Below are 21,456 nucleotides of genomic sequence, written 5' to 3'. Positions count from 1 at the left end.
ATTAGATATGTGATCTACCCATCTAATCTTCAGCATTCTTCTGTAGTACCACATTTCGAAATCTTCTATTCTCTTCTTGTCCAAACTATTTATCGTCCATGTTTCACTTCTATACATGGCTACACTCCACAGAAATACTTTGAGAAACGACTTCCTCTCACTTAAATCTATACTCGATGTTAACAATTTTCTCTTCTTCAGAAACGCTTTCTTGCCATTCCCAGTCTACATTTTATATCCTCTCTACTTCGATCATCATCATCAGTTATTTTGCTCCCCAAATAGCAAAATTCCTTTACTACTTCAAGTGTCTCATTTCCTAATCTAATTCCCTTAGCATCACCCGACTTAATTCTATTACATTCCATTATCCTCGTTTTGCTTTTCAAATCCAGATTACCATGGAAATGGAGAAAGACAATGCAATATCCTTCTTGGATGTCTTCGTTATGAAACAGACTGATGGCAGCTTCAAACAAAGTCTTTCGGAAGGTTACACATAGCGACAGATACTTGCATAGAGATTCTAATCATTATCCACAACAGAAAAGAGGTCTAATTAAAACTCTAGTGGACAGAGCTGAAAGGATTTGTGCGCCGGAACACGTGGACGCTGAGTTAAAACATCTAAAGCAGGCATACTCTAGTAAGGAAATAGTTTTGCGACCGAATAACAGGTGGTCTAAGGACAACGATAGGACCCAGCGATGGAGGAACACGGTTTCTCTACCATTCATCAAAAAAGTAACGGATCAAATAGGCAAGATTTTAAGGAAACATAAAGTTCGACCCATTTTCAGACCAACCAAGAAAATAGGCCACGCATTTCGTTCCGTTAAGGATAAACGGCTCCTTCTGCCTGCAAGTGGTGTATACAAGATTCCGTGTACATGTGGTAGGGTCTACAAAGAGAAGTGTGAATACACGGTTGAAGGAACATAAAAGTCTTCGCCGACTAGGGAAAAAAAGGTCAGCCGTGCACGAACATGTTCTTCAGTCGGATGATCAAGTAGTGAAATTTCTGGAAACTGAAGTTTTATGTACTATGACGAACTATTATCCACGGCTATATAGAGAAGCCATCGAAAATATAAACATGGGAATAATTTTAACAGAAAAGAAGCAGCTATGAAACTCAACGATATATGGACAGTGGTGCTACAGAATCGATGAGAAGTTTTTATCTTTGATGTACTATAATCGATATTTATATTTTATCCTTGACAAGGTTTATCTCTGCTATCACGTGAAATCCAGACCACGCCCACTTTCCCTGGTATTTAGGCCGTTCTTCGACGTCCGACTCGTCAGTTGGCAAGATTCTGCACAACCAGGAGCACCTCCGAAGACGTTCACCGTAGCTTTGCACGAAACGTCGGGGATTGAAGAATTCCATGGACCTCGGCCATACAACCTTTTTGAATCATAACCCGGGTTTTTTCGGGACACTTTTCTTAATGTTAATAAAGTGAAATATTTTTGCAAATTACTGCTGTGTTCAATTTATTGAGTGAAATAAATAAATCAACACTTTATGCTGTAATTAAATAATAAACGCAAGGGTGTGCATTCAAATGGTAATAACATTTTACAATATTGGTATTCGAAACATACGAATTTTTTTATTTTGAAGCATTAATACGAGATACAGAATTGTCTAGTGAAACATTGTATGTTGAAGTGCAAAGTTTACAAATTTGTTATCCTACGCCTCATTCTTATATGAAGTCTGCGATTTGGGCAGATCATCTCTCCGTTGTGTGACGTACTCATAAAACTTAGACCAACTGATTTGATAATTTAAAAAAAGTTAATTATTGCTTCGACCGTTGGCACTTGTAATCTGTTTCGTTCTCCAGTCCACTGTACATTCATGAGAGAAAATACTCGTCCCAGGTTTGCATTATGCCCTGGAACACTGAAGGCGAATTCACACAGATTCAGCAGCTGATAATACTGTTCTTCGCAGCCAGTCTGTCGAAACAAATAAGTCCATTTCTCCTGACATGATTTACTACCCCATTATCGCAATTTTTGTTGATTTCTGATTCAGTGTACTGCTTTAGTAAAGGAAATTGCTCAAACAGTAAACATTTACTGACAATCCTCCTCCTTGTACAAATGTAATTGTCCTTGTCACGTTGTTCCACTCAGGTTCTGCGCCCAGCAACATCCATTTAAAAATGGAAAACTCATTGAGATTTGTTGACAATTTTTCTAAATAAGCTGTACACGTTTCATAAAACTATTCTACATCAACGAGAAATTTTTGAATTTCACTATTTAATGCCACCTCGCTGATCTGCAAGAGATATGTCATTTTGAGTGGAATACAACTTTCTTCTTTACGGCGTTCTGTGATTTTGCTAGTATTTTCCAAAATCGCAGCTACTTCTATAATACTGCTTTCCCAAGTTAAAGTATTTGTCTCTGAAACACACTCAACTGACTATGCAGGAACCACAGATATGCTTCCATTAACGGATTCTGAAAGAGGGTTGTAAAAAATTTAGATACGTCTTCTAAGAGGAAGATTCATTTAACAGTATCACACAGTACTCTCTCTCTCTCTACAGTAATGAACATAGATAACCACCGTGTTTTTGTATGTGACAACAATGCATGATACTCTGTCCATAAACTCATAAAGCTCCTTTAGACGCTCCGTTCGTTCTGTGTATATGGAGAAGCAATTGAAAATTTAGTTATCTACATCTACATCTACATCCATACTCCGCAAGCCACCTGACGGTGTGTGGCGGAGGGTACCCTGAGTACCTCTATCGGTTCTCCCTTCTATTCCAGTCTCGTATTGTTCGTGGAAACAAGGATTGTCGGTATGCCTCTGCATGGGCTCTAATCTCTCTGATTTTATCCTCATGGTCTCTTCGCGAGATATACATAGGAGGGAGCAATAGACAGCTTGATTCCTCGGTGAAGGTATGTTCTCGAAACTTCAACAAAAGCCGGTACAGAGTTACTGAGCGTCTCTCCTGCAGAGTATTCCACTGGAGTTTATCTATCATCTCCGCAACGCTTTCGCGATTACTAAATGATCCTGTAACGAAGCGCTCTGCTCTCCGTTGGATCTTCTCTATCTCTTCTATCAACCCTATCTGGTGCGGATCCCACACTGCTGAGCAGTATTCAAGCACTGGGCGAACAAGCCTACTGTAACCTACTTCCTTTGTTTTCGAATTGCATTTCCTTAAGATTCTTCCAATCAATCTCAGTCTGGCATCTGCTTTACCGACGATCAACTTTATATGATCATTCCATTTTAAATCACTCCTTTCTACGTCAACAGCCATCACGTCAGCGGCTGTCGTGGCAGCACTGTATAGTATGTGAGCAAGGCAGCCAACTTGTAAAAAAATTTCGTTTACTTCATTCTTCAGTCTAGCAAATACATTGTTTGTACCTGCTTGTCGCACTACTGTTAGCATTGTCACCACAAAATGCGAAACGCTTACTCTTACATATTTTATTTTCTTGTAATGCAGTACATACTTATTGTACAGACGGTTTCATTTGGCAACGAAACTACTTTAAGAAATTTCACTTGAATGCCTTTCTGAGGTGTAAAATATTGAACAATTAATGGAAATATTTTTCCAGCCTTGTGATTACTCGCATCTGTAGCTATTCAATAATAGCGGACCAGTGAAAGGTCGTCACATATTTGACACTGCGAGGTGCCAAAAACTGCTTTCAAAAAGTGCTGTTGTTATGGTTCTGCCCAACGTCACACTCTTCTCTGTGATCTTCTCTGTGATAGAAACGTTAAAAAAACGTTGGAGATTAGCCTAGAAGTATAGCCTACAGACTTCGGACACATATGATGTTTAACGGTATGATAACATATTGTTAATACCGCTGCTGCTACTGAATGGCTCTGTTTTGACGACTTTGAAATAAAGAAGCTGTCTATTTTTTTAAGTACTAGCAGAGCACTTGTCTGATTTCAGCATTTGGGTGCCTAAATGATCTGTAATATCTGCCCTTCCTCCATGACTTACACGTTCCACATTCCACTTCATAGGCACATCTTCCTCGTTTGATGATGGTTACTGGTTTGTGAGGCGGTCATCAGCGCCCGTGCGAAGTCCTACTTTTTTCCACATTCCAATTTTCTTCACAGTCCAATCGAGCCATTGTCACGAATGATGATGATGATGATGATGATGATGATGAAAACACAAAGACCCAGTCCCCGGGCAGGGAAAATCTCCCACCTGGCCTGCAATCGAACCTCGGACCCCGTGATGCAGAGGCAGCAACCCTTGCCATTAGACCACGAGCTTTCCTCGTTTGATGTAAGACCATTCTTTGCCATTTGGAGCTCGCTTCACACGCACGCAAATATGAACTAAGCACCAATTAGTACAGAAAGTAGATGGCAGTTATGAGTCGAGCGACACGAAAAGGAAGCAGTGGTTGGGAAGGGAGTGAGTCATGGTTGTAGCCTCTCCCCGACTTTATTCAATCTGTATATTGAGCAAGCAGTAAAGGAAACAAAAGAAAAATGCGGAGTAGGTATTACGAGGGTCAGTCAAAAAGTAATGCCTCCTATTTTTTTTTCTACGTTTAATTGTCAGGAAATTTAAATGCAATTACATAGGTTGAAAACCACAACATTGAGGATCATTTTGTCATTTTTCAATGTAATCTCCGCCCATCTCTACAGTTTTGGTCCATCTTTGAACAAGGGCATGTATGCCAGCACGGTAAAAATCACAGCTCTGCTTCCTAAGCCATTGACGCACGGATGTTTTGACGGCCTCCTCATCTTCAAAATGAATCCCACGATGAGCTTCTTTTAGTGGCCCGAACAGATGGAAGTCTGATGGTGCCAGGTCAGGGCTGTATGGGGGGATGAGGCAAAACTTCCCATCCAATTTTGACAATCTCGTCAGAGGTGTGACGACTGGTATGTGGTCTTGCATTGTCATGCAAAAGAAGAACATCTGCCATTGATTTTGTTGGGCGAACTCGCTGAAGACGTGCTTTAAGTTTTTTGAGGGTTGTGACGTATTGAACAGAATTTATTGTGCATCCCTGCTCCAAAAAATCAACCAGAATCACACCCTCTGTATCCCAGAAAACTGTCGCCATAACTTTCCCTGCCGATCGCACAGTTTTGAATTTTTTCTTCCTCGGCGAGCTTGTGTGACGCCACTCCATTGACTGCCTTTTTGATTCGGGTTCAAAAAAATGCACCCATGTTTCGTCCCCGGTCACAATTTGTTTCAGAAACTCATCTCCCTGCAAACGGAAGCGCTGCTAGTGTTGGGAGGCTATTGTTTTCCTTGCCTCTTTATTCTGATCGGTTAACATTCTTGGAACCCACCGTGCACAAACTTTTGAGTACCCCAATTGTTTAATAACCGTGATCACACTGCCTTTACTAAGAGAAATAATGCGACACACTTCATCTGCAGTCACCCGACGGTCACCACGAATGATGTCATCAACTTGCTGAATGTTGTGTGGAGTCACTGCACTCACCGGCCTGCCGCTCCGCTTTTCGTCAGTCAACGGTGTTTGCCCTTCAGCTTCCTTACAACGACGAACCCATCGTCTAACAGTGCTGACATCCACTGTCACAACACCATACACCTTCTTCAGTCTTTCATGAATGCGTATGGGCGTTTCACCTTCTGCATTCAAGAATTCAATCACACAACGCTGTCTCAAACGAACATCGATGTCGACCACCTTACAAACTTCTGCTGTGCTGCCACCTGTTGACACAGAAAGTTACTACTGCAGTGGATTGCAGAAGAAGGTTTGAGGAATGGAGCTAAATTCAAATTTTTTACTTAACTTAATTTTTTTAAGTAGAAAAAAAATGGGAGGCATTACTTTTTGACCGACCCTCGTAAAATCCATGGAAAAGAAATAAAAACTTTGAGGTTCGCCGATGACATTGTAATTCTATGACATTGTAATTCTGTCATAGACAGCAAAGGACGTGGAAGGGCAGTTGAACGGGATGGACAGTGTCTTGAAAGGAGGATATAAGATGAACATCGACAAACCAAAAAGAGGATAATGGAATGTAATCGAATTAAGTCAGGTGATGCTGAGGGAATTACATTAGGAAATGAGGCACTTAAGCTGGCCATTGTGGCCCAGCGGTTCTAGGCGCTTCAGTCTGAAACCGCGTGACCGCTACGGTCGCAGGTTCGAATCCTGTCTCGGGCATGGATGCGTGTGATGTCCTTAGGTTAGTTAGGTTTAATTAGTTCTAAGTTCTAGGCGACTGACGACCTCGAAAGTTAAGTCGCATAGTGCTGAGAGCCATTTTGTTTTTGCTGTATAGCTTTGTGAAGTTTCGTTGAAAAATCTGCCTCGCCAAAGCGAAGCATCGAACAACCCTTGATAGTTTATTACTGGCGGAAACTGTTGCCAGTTTTGAATTACGTACATGTATGAAGCGGAGCATAAATGAGAAAGAACGGAAGACTTTTCAGTTAATATTTCCTGAATTTCTGCACATATTTTTGCGTGGTAGATATATAATGACCTTTACCATTCAATTCGTAATATTTAGACAGAAATAAATATTCTCAAACAGATCATTCGCATCTGCTTGGCAACGATACCACTCCTTGGATTCAGCCTGTAGATTCACTGACTTAATCCCAAAACATATGTTCGCAAGTATATTCGTATTTTTAAACCAACTTCACATGTGGAACGAATTATTATTTCCTTTTCAGCATCTTCCGGTGGAATCAAACGTTGAGTAACATTTCACCATTTCAGTGAAGAAACTATGACGTAATATACTATACTTAACGTGAAAATAAATGAGACGCCATTCCAGACGCCGCCTGCTAATGGATGCTACCACCAGTCATCTTATCGAGACGTTGGTTTCAGTGTAATGAGGTCGTGCGCAGCCCATGTCGTCTGTGGTCTTGAGTTCCGTGGAAGGACCGGATTGTTGAGGTACCATATCACGATGAACCTGAAACGCACGAGGAAGCAGCTCCAGTGCGTTCTTCCTACGTTTGTTCGGGGAACACCCGTGCGGTTCCTAGCAGCCAGCGGTAGCCTCGTGACGTCAGCGCGATTATCGTGTGTCGACATCAGAGACGCCGACCGGTCTCTGGTTACTGTCTCGGTAGACTTCTCGATGGTGGCGTTGCCGGCACTTCCGTAGGTGGCGCACGTACCTAGTAGTTTCGCGCCATGGCTTTTCCGACCGGAGCCTCATAAATGCTGTTCGTTTCACTAGCAACAGTTTTTAAGCTGTGCTCTTCTTACAAGGGAACCTCCCCATCGCACCCCCCTCAGATTTAGTTATAAGTTGTCACAGTGGATAGGCCTTCAAGAACTGAACACAGATCAATCGAGAAAACAGGAAGAAGTTTGTGTGGAACTATGAAAAATAAGCAAAATATACAAACTGAGTAGTCCATGTGCAAGATATGCAACACCTAGGAAAGTGCGATCTCATGAGCGCCGTGGTCCTGTGGTTAGCGTGAGCAGCTGCGGAACGAAAGATCCTTGGTTCAAGTCTTCCCTCAACTGAAAATCTTACTCTCTTTATTTTCGCAAAGTTATGATCTGTCCGTTCGTTCATTGACATCTCTGTTCACTGTAATAAGTTTAGTGTCTGTGTTTTGCGACCGCACGGCAAAACCGTGCAATTAGTAGACGAAAGGACGTGCTTCTCCAATGGGAACCGGAAACATTTGATCGCAAGGTCATAGGTCAACCGATTCCTCCACCTATCTTGTACACATGCGGAATGGGTAAAAAGATTCTTCTACCTTGCCCGATTTAGTTTTTCTTGTGGATGTGATAATCATCCCAAAAAAGTGATCGCATCGGACGGACGGACAGATAATAATTGTCTGAAAATAAAAAATTAAACTTCACTCGAGGGAAGACTTGAACCAAGGACCTCTCATTCCGCAGCTACTCACGCTAACCACGGGACCACGGCGCTCCTGAGCTCACATACTCCTTGAAGTTGCCTATATTGCGCATGGACTACTCAGTTTGTATATTTTGCTTATTTTTTTCGTAGTTCCACACAACTTCTTCCTGTTTTCTCGATTGATCTGTGTTCAGTTTTTCAAGGCCTATCTGCTGTGCCAACTTATAACTAAATCTGGGGGGGGGGGGGGGGGGTGTACGATGGGGAGGTTCCCTTGTTAGGTTCATACCTCATCTACATGTATCCTCTGCAAATAACACTTAAAGACCAGGCAGAGGGTTCATCAAACCTCCATCAGAATAATTCTTTATTTTCCAATCTCGATCAGCGCGCGGAAAAAACGAACACACATATCTTTCCGTGCGAGCTCCGATTTCCATTATTTTATGATGATGGTTGTTTCTCCCTATGTAGGGAGAAGGGTGAAGATATAGAATGTTAATAATGTTTGTTTTATCAGATAAGCGTGCGGGGGCGTTCCCTATGTAGGGAGAAGGGTGAAGATATAGAATGTTAATAATGTTTGTTTTATCAGATAAGCGTGCGGGGGCGTTCCCTATCAGTGCACCCACGCATTGTCACCTCTTTCACCCGTGTCAGTTTTCTATACTCTATTTTTTTAAATTTTTTTTAATGCGGCGTGCTGTTTTTACACTTGTCTCCCCAAGGGACATGCCGCGTGGGGTAGCCGCGCGGTCTAGGGGCCTTGCCACGGTTCGCACGCCTCCTCCCGTTTTCCCTTGAACATGAGTTTGTGTGTTGTCCTTGGCGTAAATTAGTTCAAGTTAGATTAAGTAGTGAGTAAGCCTAGGCACCGACGACCTCTGCAGTGTGTTCCCAAAGCAACTTACCACCAAGAGACCTCTAGTGTTGAGTGGGCCCGACATCAGCTCTGCTTACACTGTCGCGTACAGTGTTGTAACCACCTCGTATATGTGGCTTCAATACAGAGGCTGGCGTTTATGTGTCAGACAATTTCCTTAATAACTTTCGAACTCAATTGTGTGTTCACAAATCAAAGGTACACGAGAATGCTTCGGATATACAGAGAGGTATTTGTTAGATAACAAACAGTCGTAGAAATCAATGTGAAACGTCGGAAGACTATTTTTATAAAACAAGTGATTTGGGAGGATGGTAAAGTAACGGAACCTTTAATATTCGGTCACGTAAGAGCATGGAATTTAATCGAATCAAATCATTCGACGCTTATAGAAATTAAGAAATGAGACACTAAAAGTAGTAGATGTGTTTCCTGTTTGGGCAGCAAAGTAATCTTGTGATGGCGGAAGGCATTGCTAGTTACGCATATAAATTTTTTTTCCTGATTTTCTCTAGGTTTCTATTCTTTTTCTGTTGTTCATATGGGCATTTCTAATTGTGGTTATGTAACATTGTACTGTGGTTTTTAAATGTAAAGATGTAATTGTGATTATTTCGTCTGCCAATGGATAAATATGTTTCTCTGTTTTGTACCTGTGGTAAAGTCTGTAAAGTTCTCTTTTGGAATATTATTTTGAAAAATGCAGTCAATAACAATTATAAAGATTTATGTAATTTACGATAACGATATAACATCTGTAGACAGGGGACAGCGATAGTGAGGTCGATAGTCGAAAGGTTGTTGTGTAGTAGAGGGGATGGTGGATGGTGTGTCTGTGAAGCGTGCGCGAAAAATGATTCTGTGTTTTATGAAAAGTGTACGTAATTGTATGAACAGTGATACCGAAGTATCAGGTTGTTAATTCTCTTTACCACTGTGGTATGTAATGACATCACCAGCGAACTTTAAGAGCAAATAAACCCGACTGTGAAAGTGCCGCTAACACGGACAGTGCTTTTATGCGAATGAACGTAGCTGGTATTGGTTTTGGGTGGTGGAACTGTTGTCTATCACATTCTATCAAGCCGTGAAAGTGAAGACTTTAATTAACTGTGCAATATAAATGACTTTCAGTGACGTTGTCGAAGTTTGAAATGCGAGAACAGAGTGGACATTGTTTACGGTGTGCTTCACACACAAGAACAATTCTATGAACTCTGTACTTGTGGTTAAGACTATATGAATGTAATTATGGACGATAGCGTCACGGACAGTGCATAAAGTGTAAAAACGTGCGATGTCTACGTAATGTACTTTGAAAGAGAGGACATGTCAACAACGGTCGTATACTGGCGTCTTGTGGTTTGTTAATCACCACGGGGTTAGTGATACAGCTGTGCCGGAACTTTATTTGCTTTTCGCCGGAGAGGATTATCGAGCGGAACTGCCTGTATCCTGCCCTCATCAGCGTAACCCGCGCTCATCGTGTTGCCCAACGGAACGCTCCGTATGCAACAAAAAGTTGAGAGATTTCGCCGAACGCTATCTCCTCACCTAGAAACTTTCTTTCTCTATTAAAAATATAAGAGTTACAGACTCTATTCAAATAAATTCTTTGTTTAGTTTACGTTTGCTTTCTGCTAACGAAAATAAAATTACAATCAGTGAATTAAAAGTTGCCTGGTAGTCATTGTTGAAACACCAGTAAATATAAACTTCTTCCTTTCATTAGAACTAATTCTCCTTTCATGTCAAAATTATTGTAGTTATTTTATGTATTGTTATGAGACTAGATATATGACAGTGACTAATAAGAGTATTTTGTCGCGAAATAAGGCGTCGCGCGAAAATTACGGCGACCGCCATAATTGCTTGCGTTCTGACCAATAACGGAAAAGCTGCTATTCCCGTATTGGTGCGTTTCCTGACGTGAGCGTGAATTATAAATGTTAGGTGTCAAATCACGTAGGGACTGTTTACCCAGTAATAAAAGTTTTTGATATTGTATTGCTACGAGTCGTAGTATTAAGAGATACTGGTTATACTCAGAAGTGGGTAGATGTATGGTGAAACCCCCTCCCCAGTGTTAATGCAATTATTAACAGTATTGTGTGTGATTCACGAAATTTTGTCACTTTTTCTAATTCCTTTCAGATATTGTCTTCTGCGTTTTGGTACAGTATGTGTGACACTGACATGAAATTGATGGCTGTAACAATGTAAGTCGTGGTGAAACATGAAACAATGTATAGTGAACAAAATCAGTATACAATGCTTTCACAAAAATTTAATACGATTTCAGAAACCTGAATCTTGAAAACTAAGGAAGATAAAAATTTAGCGCGAATTTTAACATAGACAATGTAAGTCGTGGTGAAACATGAAACAATGTATAGTGAATAAAATCAGTATACAATGCTTTCACAAAAATTTAATACGATTTTGCAGTTGCAAGAATAATAGGCGAAATTTGACTTATTGCCTGTTGGCTCCTGCATCGGAACGTTCGGACGATGTTTGTTTGACGGTGTTTCTGACGTTTCACTAGCATTAGTGGCTGGCGTTGTGGAAGGATCACTGCTGGTGGCGGACTGCAGCAAGGAGGGTAACAATGCCAACCACTCATGCTAGTGAAAGTCAGAAAAACCATCAAACAACAGTCGGCCGATACAGAAGCCAACAGGCAATAAGTCAAGAAGTGGTCCCGAAAGATTCGACAATTCTGTAAGGAGAAATTTTCTAGCATCGAATATAAATGTATCAGAAACTATTTGGAGTGTAATCTTGTATGGAAGCGAAAGATGGACGATAAAGAGCTCCGATAAGAGGAGAATACAAGCTCTTGAAATTTGATGCTATAAAAGAATGCTGATGATTAGATGACTAGATAGGATAACTAGTGAGGAAGTACTGAATCGAATTGGGGGAAAAACGAAGTTTGGGGCACAACTTGATTAAAAGGAGGGATCGACTGACAGGACGCATTGTGAGACATTGAGGAATCTTCAGTATGTAATTGGGGGCAGGGAAGGGGGTGGGGGTGATGGGTTAGAGTGCAGAGTGGAGGAGGGGAGTTAGCATTGCAGACGGAGACCAGAGCTTCACTAAAGAAAGCAGGCTCAAATACGTGTAGGTTCTCTTTCCTTTTAAATCATAAAATTTAATTTTTTCTCTTTGTGATACTATCACATTTGTCTTAAAATTCGTTAGACAAAGTCAGTCATGTTCTTGATCAAACAAAACGAAAAAAGGGGGACAAAACACCTTCCCAGACTCTCAGATAGACAAAATTATTGCTTTATGTTCAAAATAAAGCTCTTGACTCACAGAATCTTCAGTTGTCTCTTTCTTCCTTTAATCTACATATACACTACTGGCCATTAAAATTGCTACACCACGAAGATGACGTGCTACAGACGCGAAATTTAACCGACTGGAAGAAGAAGCTGTGATATGCAAATGATTAGCTTTTCAGAGCATTCACACAAGGTTGGCGCCAGTGGTGACACATACAACGTGCTGACATGAGGAAAGTTTCCAACCGATTTCTCATACACAAACAGCAGTTTGCCGGCGTTTCCTGGTGAAACGTTGTTGTGATGCCTCGTGTAAGGACGAGAAATGCGGACCATCACGTTTCCGACTTTGATAAAGGTCGGGTTGTAGCCTATCGCGATTGCCGTTTATCGTATCGCGACATTGCTGCTCGCGTTGCTTGAGATCCAATGACTTAGCAGAATATGGAATCGGTGGGTTCAGGAGGGTAATACGGAACGCCGTGCTGGATCCCAACGGCCTCGTATGACTAGCAGTCGAGATGACAAGCATCTTATGCGCATGGCTGTAACGGATCGTGCAGCCACGTCTCGATTCCTGAGTCAACAGACTGGGGACGTTCGCAAGACAAGAACCATCTGCACGAATAGTTCCACTACGTTTGCAGCAGCATGGACTGTCAGCTCGGAGGCCGTGGCTGCGGTTACCCTTGACGCTGCATCACAGACAGGAGCGCCCGCGATGGTGTACTCAACGACGAACCTGGGTGCACAAATGGCAAAACGTCATTTCTTCGGATGAATCCAGGTTCTGTTTACAGCATCATGATGGTCGCATCCGTGTTTGGCGCCATCGCGGTAAACGCACATTGGAAGCTTGTATTCGTCATCGCCATACTGGCGTATCACCTGGTATGGGGTGCCATTAGTTACACTTCCCGGTCACCTCTTCTTCGCATTGACGGCCCTTTGAACATCGGACGTTACACGAAACTCTACATTTCAACAGGATAATGCACGACCGCATGTTGCAGGTCCTGCACAGGCCTTTCTGGATACAGAAAATGTTCGACTGCTGCCCTAGCCAGCACATTCTCCAGATCTCTCACCAATTTAAAACGTCTGGCCGATGGTGGCCGAGCAACTGGCTCGTCACAATACGCCAGTCACCTCTCTTGATGAACTGTAGTATCGTGTTGAAGCTGCATGGGCAGCTGTACCTGTACACGCCATCCAAGCTGTGTTTGACTCAATGCCCAGACGTATCAAAGCCGGTGTTACGGCCAGAGGTGTTTATTCTGGGTACTGATTTCTCAGGATCTATGCATCCAAATTGCTTGAATATGTAATCACGTCAGTTGTAGTATAACATATTTGTTCAATGAATACCCGTTTATCATCTGCATTTCTTCTTGGTGTTGCAATTTTAATGGCCAGGACTGTATGTTATTTTAGATGTCTCGATACTTGGATATCCAGCAGACGTTTTTCAGAGTTCCCAGAAGGAGATTTTCACTCTGCAGCGGAGTGTGCGCTGATATGAAACTTCCTGGCAGATTAAAACTGTGTGCCGGACCGAGACTCGAACTCGGGACCTTTGCCTTTCTCGGGCAAGTGCTCTACCAACTGAGCTACCCAACCATCATGCACTTTTCATAATGCACGGCCTGTGGGAGAGTGGTTGCACGACAGTAACATCCCTATGATGGAGTGGTCTGCACAGAGTCCTGAGCTGAATCCTGTAGAACACCTCTGGGATGTTTTGGAACGTAGACTTCGTGCCAAGCCTCACCGACCGACATCGATACCTCTCCTCAGTGCAGCACTCCACGAAGAAAGGGCTGCCATTCTCCATGAAACTTTCCAGCACCTGATAGAACGTATGCCTGCGAGAAAGGAAGCTGTCATCAAGATTAAGGGTGGGCAAACACCATACTGAATTCCAGCATTACCGATGGAGGGCACCACCGACTTGTAAGTCGTTTTCAGTTGGGTGTCCGGATACTTTTGATCACATAGTGTATCTACAAGGAATGGCGCACCACTCACAGAAGTGTGACACTGTATGACAACCATGGTCATAAAAATCTTATGTCAACTGAGGCGTGTTGCAGACGCAGTCGGAGAATAACGTCCAGGAAGACTGCGTGATGCAACTCCCCGATAACGCCCGCCCGTGTTCTGCTGGACTGACAAAAAGCAGTGTACTACTTAATCGAGAAGTTATTCCGGATCCACCTTATTCAAAAGTTTTCGTGCTCTCAGATTTTCACCTTTCCCCTTCAAACAACCTTCATGGAACTTCCTTTCTAGATGAAAATGCGCTCCGAACATTACTCGACAATTCCTTCGCCCCCAAAACCACGTGATTTCTACAGTGGCGGAATCGAAATGTTACCCCAGCGTCGGGGGGACTGTATTAAATATAGAATATATTATGTGTATTTGTAGTGTTTATTAAACGTACGGAAAAACGCTACTAACTTATGCACCGACCGTATAGTATGATTCAACGGCTTGCGAAGGTACGAAGCAAACTAAAAACAAATTCTGCTTTTTTTGAATATTTCTTTATTTCTATTTTAAATATATTTATTCTTTGTGATCTTGTCCGAATCAGTAGAAGAGGCCGTTAACCAAACCACAGAACTGCGGAGACAGCCAGCTAAAGCAGGCATACAAATCTCTGTCGAGAAGACACAATGTATGACAAACATCACGACAGCTCCTAGATGGATGACAGTAGGAGGTAAAATTCAAAAGGTGGAGGGATTCAAATACCTTGGAGAATGGATAGACATTGGGCTGACCGAAAAAGAAGCAATTGGAGCATCAATAAACAAAATGAACTTAGCATTTAAACTATTAATACCTACAATAGGAAGAATATTACGCTAAATGCAAAATTGAAACATTACCGAACAGTGATCCGCCCTGAACCTCTAAATGCAGTAGAAACTCTCAACTTAACAAGAACCGGAGTCATCAAGAGGCTATAACTGGTAGAACGAAAGATTCTCAGGAGAATATTAGGACTTCGAAGAACAGAAGATGGTTAATTTAGAAACCGAGCCAACTAGAAACTGTATACCAAGATAAAAAAAATTTCTAACGCCATCTGGAAAAGGAGCGTCTTGATCGGACATATCCTCAGAAAGAAGCACGGGAGATTAACACGGCGAATCACACAATTTCTGATGAACAAGAAAACCAAAGTACGATGGCTCCAAGAGATACAAAGACAGGGGGTATACGGCCCGGGACATCCGGGAGATCCGGGAAAACCCATGAACTTTTTCATCCGGAACAAATCCGGGATTTTTTTAGAATTCCTGGATTTTTCATTGTTTTAGATTTTAGTTAAAGTTTTGTAGGTTTGACGTGTAAGATCTTGATACGCTGACAAAGAACTTTAGTCCACTACTGCCAAATAATACTGCAGCAATGAAACATAAATCAGAGAATAACTCCAAAATAAAAGTTTAGTTGCATAGAAAATGGGTAATTTACACAATGCACAGACCAGAGTGCCGACACCGAAAAGTGTCAAAGGCTTTAGGTCGAAGATTATGCAGTACGTCCGTAACAACTAACGTGCATTCGATGTGCGTGACGTCACAATTATTTACATTTCTAACACATCACCAGAAAATATTACGAATAGTGGCTTGAGATGCGTTACTTTCAAAGTAAATTTCCACGCAAGATGATTTATTTTACGTGTGAGAATGTGCAGTGAATTTCTTAAATCAGAGGGCGTTACAACTCTCCTTCAAAACGTAACACTTTGAGGATCAGCCATTTGAAAAATGTTGGGCCCAGAAGATAAGTCATTTGTGCCACTATTTAAAATTTTACCGGCACATTTGTATTTGATGTGACTTAACGTGTAACACACGCTAAAGAAAGACCGAGCTTCAAATTAGTTTTCATATTTAATGTTCTTTCATAGATAAAAAATTATGCAATAGATGGAAAAAAGTGTAATTGACCTTCAAAAAAATGTGCACAATGTGTTACTGAGCAATGTCACAAATCTCTTCATGCCAGAACACTTCTTTTCTACGCAACTGATAATCATTTTGGCACGATTGTAATTGCCAAATTAGGGTCTGTTAGTAGGCCTACGGACTTCCTATCATTGTAGGACTAATAACAGTGGATGCCAATAGACGATGCAATTCTCGTTCGTACATACACATCTACTTTCGAGTTAACCGGTGTAGAAACGCACTTTGCTGAGTTGAGCTCTGAGTAACTGCCGTCATTCACTAGCGAGATCACGTGACATGAGCTATATGACTGGCTGACAAAAGTGCATCGCTCAGCGAAATCTCTGTTTTAGAGTTTCGGAATCTAGCGTGCTGTAATTTGTGGTATTTGTGTAAATACTTTCGCAGTACGAAGATAAACTCTGTGCATCTTGTCTCGCATCAAACAACTTTCCAAACGCATTGTTTTTCCTGGATTTCGTTTCCTAAAGTGCTGGGACGTCCTCCGCCGGTATAAGACCTTTACGATTCAAAGGGCTGGTAGGTTTTACAGTTCCGAGGGAAAGTATACTGTTACTTAACACGGATCTATTTTCACCCTCTTTATACGTAATTTCATCCGGGAGAAATTGTGTTTTTAACCGTGAAATACTGGAAAAATCTGGGATTTTTTTCTTGTCCACGTAGACACCCTGGCAGAGATCTGTAATAAATGAGAATACAGGAACCAGAGATATAGAACAGGTTAAATAAAAAATTGAGGTCTTTAAAGCTATTGGGGATAGAAAGAGACCCGGAACGAAGAAGGTTCTAAAGTATGAGAATGAAATAATATTGGGAAAGAAGAAAGACCAGAAGAAACGAAGCTGAAGTGAATTAACGTGGTCCTAAGATAGGCAAAACGAAAGAAGTAGATATTTATTCTTTTTATAAAGTCTTAGAACGTACATTCGTATTTATTCCCAAAATGCACTCGAAATTGCCGGCCGCGGTGGCCGAGTGGTTCTAGGCGCTGTAGTCCGGAACCGCGGGACTGCTACTGTCGCAGGTTCGAATCCTGCCTCGGGCATGGATGTGTGTGATGTCCTTAGGTTAGTTAGGTTTAAGTAGTTCTGAGTTCTAGGGGACTGATGACCTAAGATGTTAAGTCCCATAGTGCTCAGAGCCATTTGAACCACTCGAAATTAACATTAGTGCGAGATGACAGGTCAAAGTGTTCCCTAACAACTCTTGTTCCTTCTTATTATCCAGCTGCACTCCCCCACTGTCCCTCCATCACTTCCCCTTCTATTCCCCCCTCCCCTCTTCGTCCCGACTTTCGCAAGACCTCTGCCTGCCCTTGCGCCCTTGACCTCCATCTGCCATACGCGCTCAGAACCGGATCCTGTACACTTGCAACGTTGTTTCTCTGCCACAGTTGCTCGTCGCAAACTCTTGGCAGTGGGCGCGCAGCCAACGCATCAAACTACATTTATTTTCCCCGCAACTCTTGCGACAGGTACATACCTGAGCTACAAGATTGTAATTCTCTTGCCAGGCTGAACGCAGCACTTTATCCTGGATGTAGCGTCATCTGCGGACACTGAAGTGATATTTCTTTGCCAGTGTTCCGCGAAAGCTTTTCAGGAAGTGGTATCTCTTTGATGGGAGTGTTCTGTGAATGCGTTGCAGGAAAGTGATATTTCTTTGATGTCAGTGTTCTGCGAATGCTTTTCAGGGAGTAAAACATGGGAATGATATGGTTCGTGATTTGTAGTTAGACTTGCTCGTTGGCTTCAGGAAGGAGAGAGAACACAGAAAATGCATATACAGGCTGGTTCACGAAGATATGCAAATATTTTAATATGTTATTCTACAAGTAAAACTAAAGATAAAAGTAAATATAAACATAGGTTCGCAAATGTTAAGCTACGGAGTTACGCCTAATAAAAGATTTTGCCTGAAATTTAGCAGCTTCGCTAAAATGATGCCGTCGCAAAACTACAAGGTAAAAGTAAAACACGATTTCCATTGATATTGTTGTTTTTGGTCTGGCGAATCTAATAAAACATACCCCAGACGTGCATCTGCTGTAGTTTTCCAGAACATCCAGAGAAGCAAAGATTATTACACAAGTAAAGTTGTTTACTTTCGCTTAAGAATGTAGAAATGTTTGTGTCATTGTTGGCAACCATTAGTGAGTTGTTTCAGTCGTTTCGTAACATTGAAACGAGTCAGTTCTGTATTCAGTGAAAGTAGCAGGCGCGCGGTTCCAGACTGAAGCGCCTAGAACCGCTCGGCCACCAGCGGCCGGCGAAAATAATAAGTGTATTTAAGTGAAACCACATAGTAACCGTATAGTTTGTAGATTATTTATGAAATATGAATGGCTTTTAGATTTACGACAGAGGAATACGCCGATATGATGTTTATTTATGGCAAATGTCCGGAACCGCGCGACTGATCGGCCATAGATGTGTGTGCTGTCCTTACGTTAGTTAGGTTTAAGTAGTTCTTAAGTTCTAGGGGACTGATGACCTCAGATGATAAGTCCCATTGTGCTCAGAGCCATTTGAACCATTTTTTGAAAATTTGTAGAGAATTCAACATAAACATCATTTCCGCCCTTTCTATGGCTCATGAAAACCACACATTCCAGAATGAGATTTTCACTCTGCAGCGGAGTGTGCGCTGTTATGAAACTTCCTGGCAGATTAAAACTGTGTGCCCGACCGAGACTCGAACTCGGGACCTTTGCCTTTCGCGGGCAAGTGCCCTACCAACTGAGCTACCGAAGCACGACTCACGTCCGGTACTCACAGCTTTACTTCTGCCAGTACCTCGTCTCCTACCTTCCAAACTTTACAGAAGCTCTCCTGCGAACCCTGCAGAACTAGCACTCCTGAAAGAAAGGCACACTCCGCTGCAGAGTGAAAATCTCATTCTGGAAACATCCCCCAGGCTGTGGCTAAGCCATGTCCCCACAGTATCCTTTCTTTCAGGAGTGCTAGTTCTGCAAGGTTCGCAGAAGAGCTTCTGTAAAGTTTGGAAGGTAGGAGACGGATACTGGCAGAAGTAAAGCTGTGAGTACCGGACGTGAGTCGTGCTTCGGTAGCTCAGTTGGTAGGGCACTTGCCCGCGAAAGGCAAAGGTCCCGAGTTCGAGTCTCGGTCGGGCACACAGTTTTAATCTGCCAGGAAGTTTCACACATTCCATGTTGTACCACCATACAGCGAGAACTTCAGAGAAGATGGTCCAGATTGCTGTACACACCGGTTCCTCTAATACGCAGTAGCACGTCCTCTTGCATTGATGCATGCCTGTTTCGTCATGTCATACTATCCAGAAGTCATTAAGGCACTGTTGGTCCAGAACGCACCACTGCCCAACGGCGATTCGGCGTGGATCCCTCAAATGGTTGGTGGTTCACGTCGTCCATAAATAGCCCCTTTCAATCTGTCCCAGGCTTGTTCGATAGGGTTCATGTCTGGAGAAAATGCCGTCCACCCTAGTTGAGCGATGTCGTTATCCTGATGGAAGTCATTCACACCACGTGCAGGTCCGGGGCGCGAACTGTCGTCCTTGAAGATGAATGCCGCCGGTATGGTTGCGCTATCGGTCGGAGGATGGCATTCACGTGTCGTACAGCCGTTACGGCGCCGTCCATGACCACCAGCGGCGTACGTCAGCCCCACGTAATGTCACCCAATAACATAAGGGAACCTCCACCTTGCTGCACTCGCTGGACAGTGTGTCTAAGGCGTTCAGCCTGACCGGGTTGCCTCCACATCTCCGACGATTCTCTGGTTGAAGGCACATGCGAGATTCATCGGTGAAGAGAACGTGTTGCCAATCCTGAGCAGTCCGTTCGGCATGTTGTTGGGCCCATTTGTACCGCGCTCCACGGTATCGTGATTTGCAAAGAAGGACCTCAGCAAGGACGTCCCTAGTGAAGTTGCGCATCATGCAACCGATTGCACACAGTTGTGTCGTATCACGACGTCCTGTGGCTGCACGAAAAGCATTATTCAACATGGTGCCGTTGCTGTCAGGGTTCCTCCGAGCCGTAATCTGTAGGTAGCAGTCATCCACTGCAGTAGTAGAACTTACGTGGTCTGAGCGAGGCATGTCATCGACAGTTCCCCTCTCTCTCTCTCTCTCTCTCTCTCTCTCTCTCTCTCTCTCTCTCTCTCTCTCTTCCTTGTCCAAACAACACTGCTTTAGTTCACTCAGAGACGCCTGGACACATCCCTAGTTGAGAGCTCTTCCTGGCACAAAGTAACAATGCGGACGCGATAGAAACCGCGATATTGACCGTCTTGGCATGGTTGAACTACAGACAACGTGAGCCGTGTACCTCCTTCCTGATGGAATGACTGGAACTGATCGGCTGTCGGGCCCACTCCTCTAACAGGCGCTGCTCATTCGTGGCTGTTTACATCTTGAGTCACGTTTAGTGACATATCTGAACAGTGAAAGGGACTGTGTCTGTTATACAATATCCACAGTTGACGTGTGTGCATCTTCATGAGTTGGGGGAACCGGGATGACGCAAAACATTTTTTGATGTCTGTAGTTAGCCAGTATGGCTCTGCTATATTGGTGCTGCGAACGGCTAAAAGCAAGGGGAAATGACAACTGTCTCTGTTTTATTTGTTACTGATGATATTTAATTGCCTCTATTTTCTATGCGATGCGTTTCGGGAATACTCATTTGACACGAGAATTATCTTCTGCAGTAGGGCTATGTGTATTGTAGAAGTGCGCAAGCCACAGTACCGCGATAGTGACTACGGTATAACCGCCCTAGCACTGTGGTATTAGATTTTGAATCCTGATCGTAAAGGTTGAAACAAGCAAAAGAAAGAGCGATTATATGAATGGCTATCTTAGCGCCCGCTGCTTCTCTCGGATAGGCTGAATAGTCTGTACAGTTCTTTTCTTTTAATCGAATTTTTATGTTGTTTACAAATTGCATCATCTTGTAAACTTTTCACGATAATCAAGACCATAGAAGCATGCTTTTTTCCAAACGTACTTCGGACCAAAAAGCGATTTTGGTAACTGGAGTTGAAGGTGTCTATTAATAAAACCTTTTGCATTCTTATGGTGATATTTCCACAGAAACTTTCATCCTGCAACATATATTTCTTTATATCTAACCGAGAAGTGAAATAACAGTTTTCACAGATTCAGCTTTAAAAAGTTTTTAATGTGACGGAATATTCTCCTAAAAATTTTCTCCCCCTATTTCACCTTCTTAAGAGCTGAATTTCCAGAATAGTGAAATTCTAATTTTTGTATTTGTAACAGAGAGGTCAAATACCAATTTTCATTGATGTAGCTTTTAAAAATACTGTAGTAGTTCTATAATAATGCAGTATTTTAAAAAAATTTCGCCTCATATTTGTCCTCATTTGGGTTGAATTTCCA

The 21,456-nt window shown here is 42.5% G+C and overlaps 1 protein-coding gene and 1 non-coding gene across 10 annotated transcripts in view; one reads left to right on the top strand and one right to left on the bottom strand.

Annotated features, from left to right (window-relative positions):
• Positions 1-21,456, top strand: part of LOC126292237 (uncharacterized) — a 277,635-nt gene that overhangs the window by 163,102 nt on the left and 93,077 nt on the right. The window lies entirely within an intron of this gene.
• On the bottom strand, positions 13,619-13,693 carry Trnas-aga (transfer RNA serine (anticodon AGA)). The gene has a single exon. It is a non-coding gene; the product is annotated as a tRNA-Ser (tRNA).

This window comes from Schistocerca gregaria, chromosome 9 (assembly GCF_023897955.1).
Source record: "Schistocerca gregaria isolate iqSchGreg1 chromosome 9, iqSchGreg1.2, whole genome shotgun sequence".
In the NCBI taxonomy this organism is placed as follows: Eukaryota; Metazoa; Arthropoda; class Insecta; order Orthoptera; family Acrididae; genus Schistocerca; species Schistocerca gregaria.
Note: the sequence above shows the minus strand (reverse complement) of the source record. Positions and strands in the feature narration are given on the sequence as shown.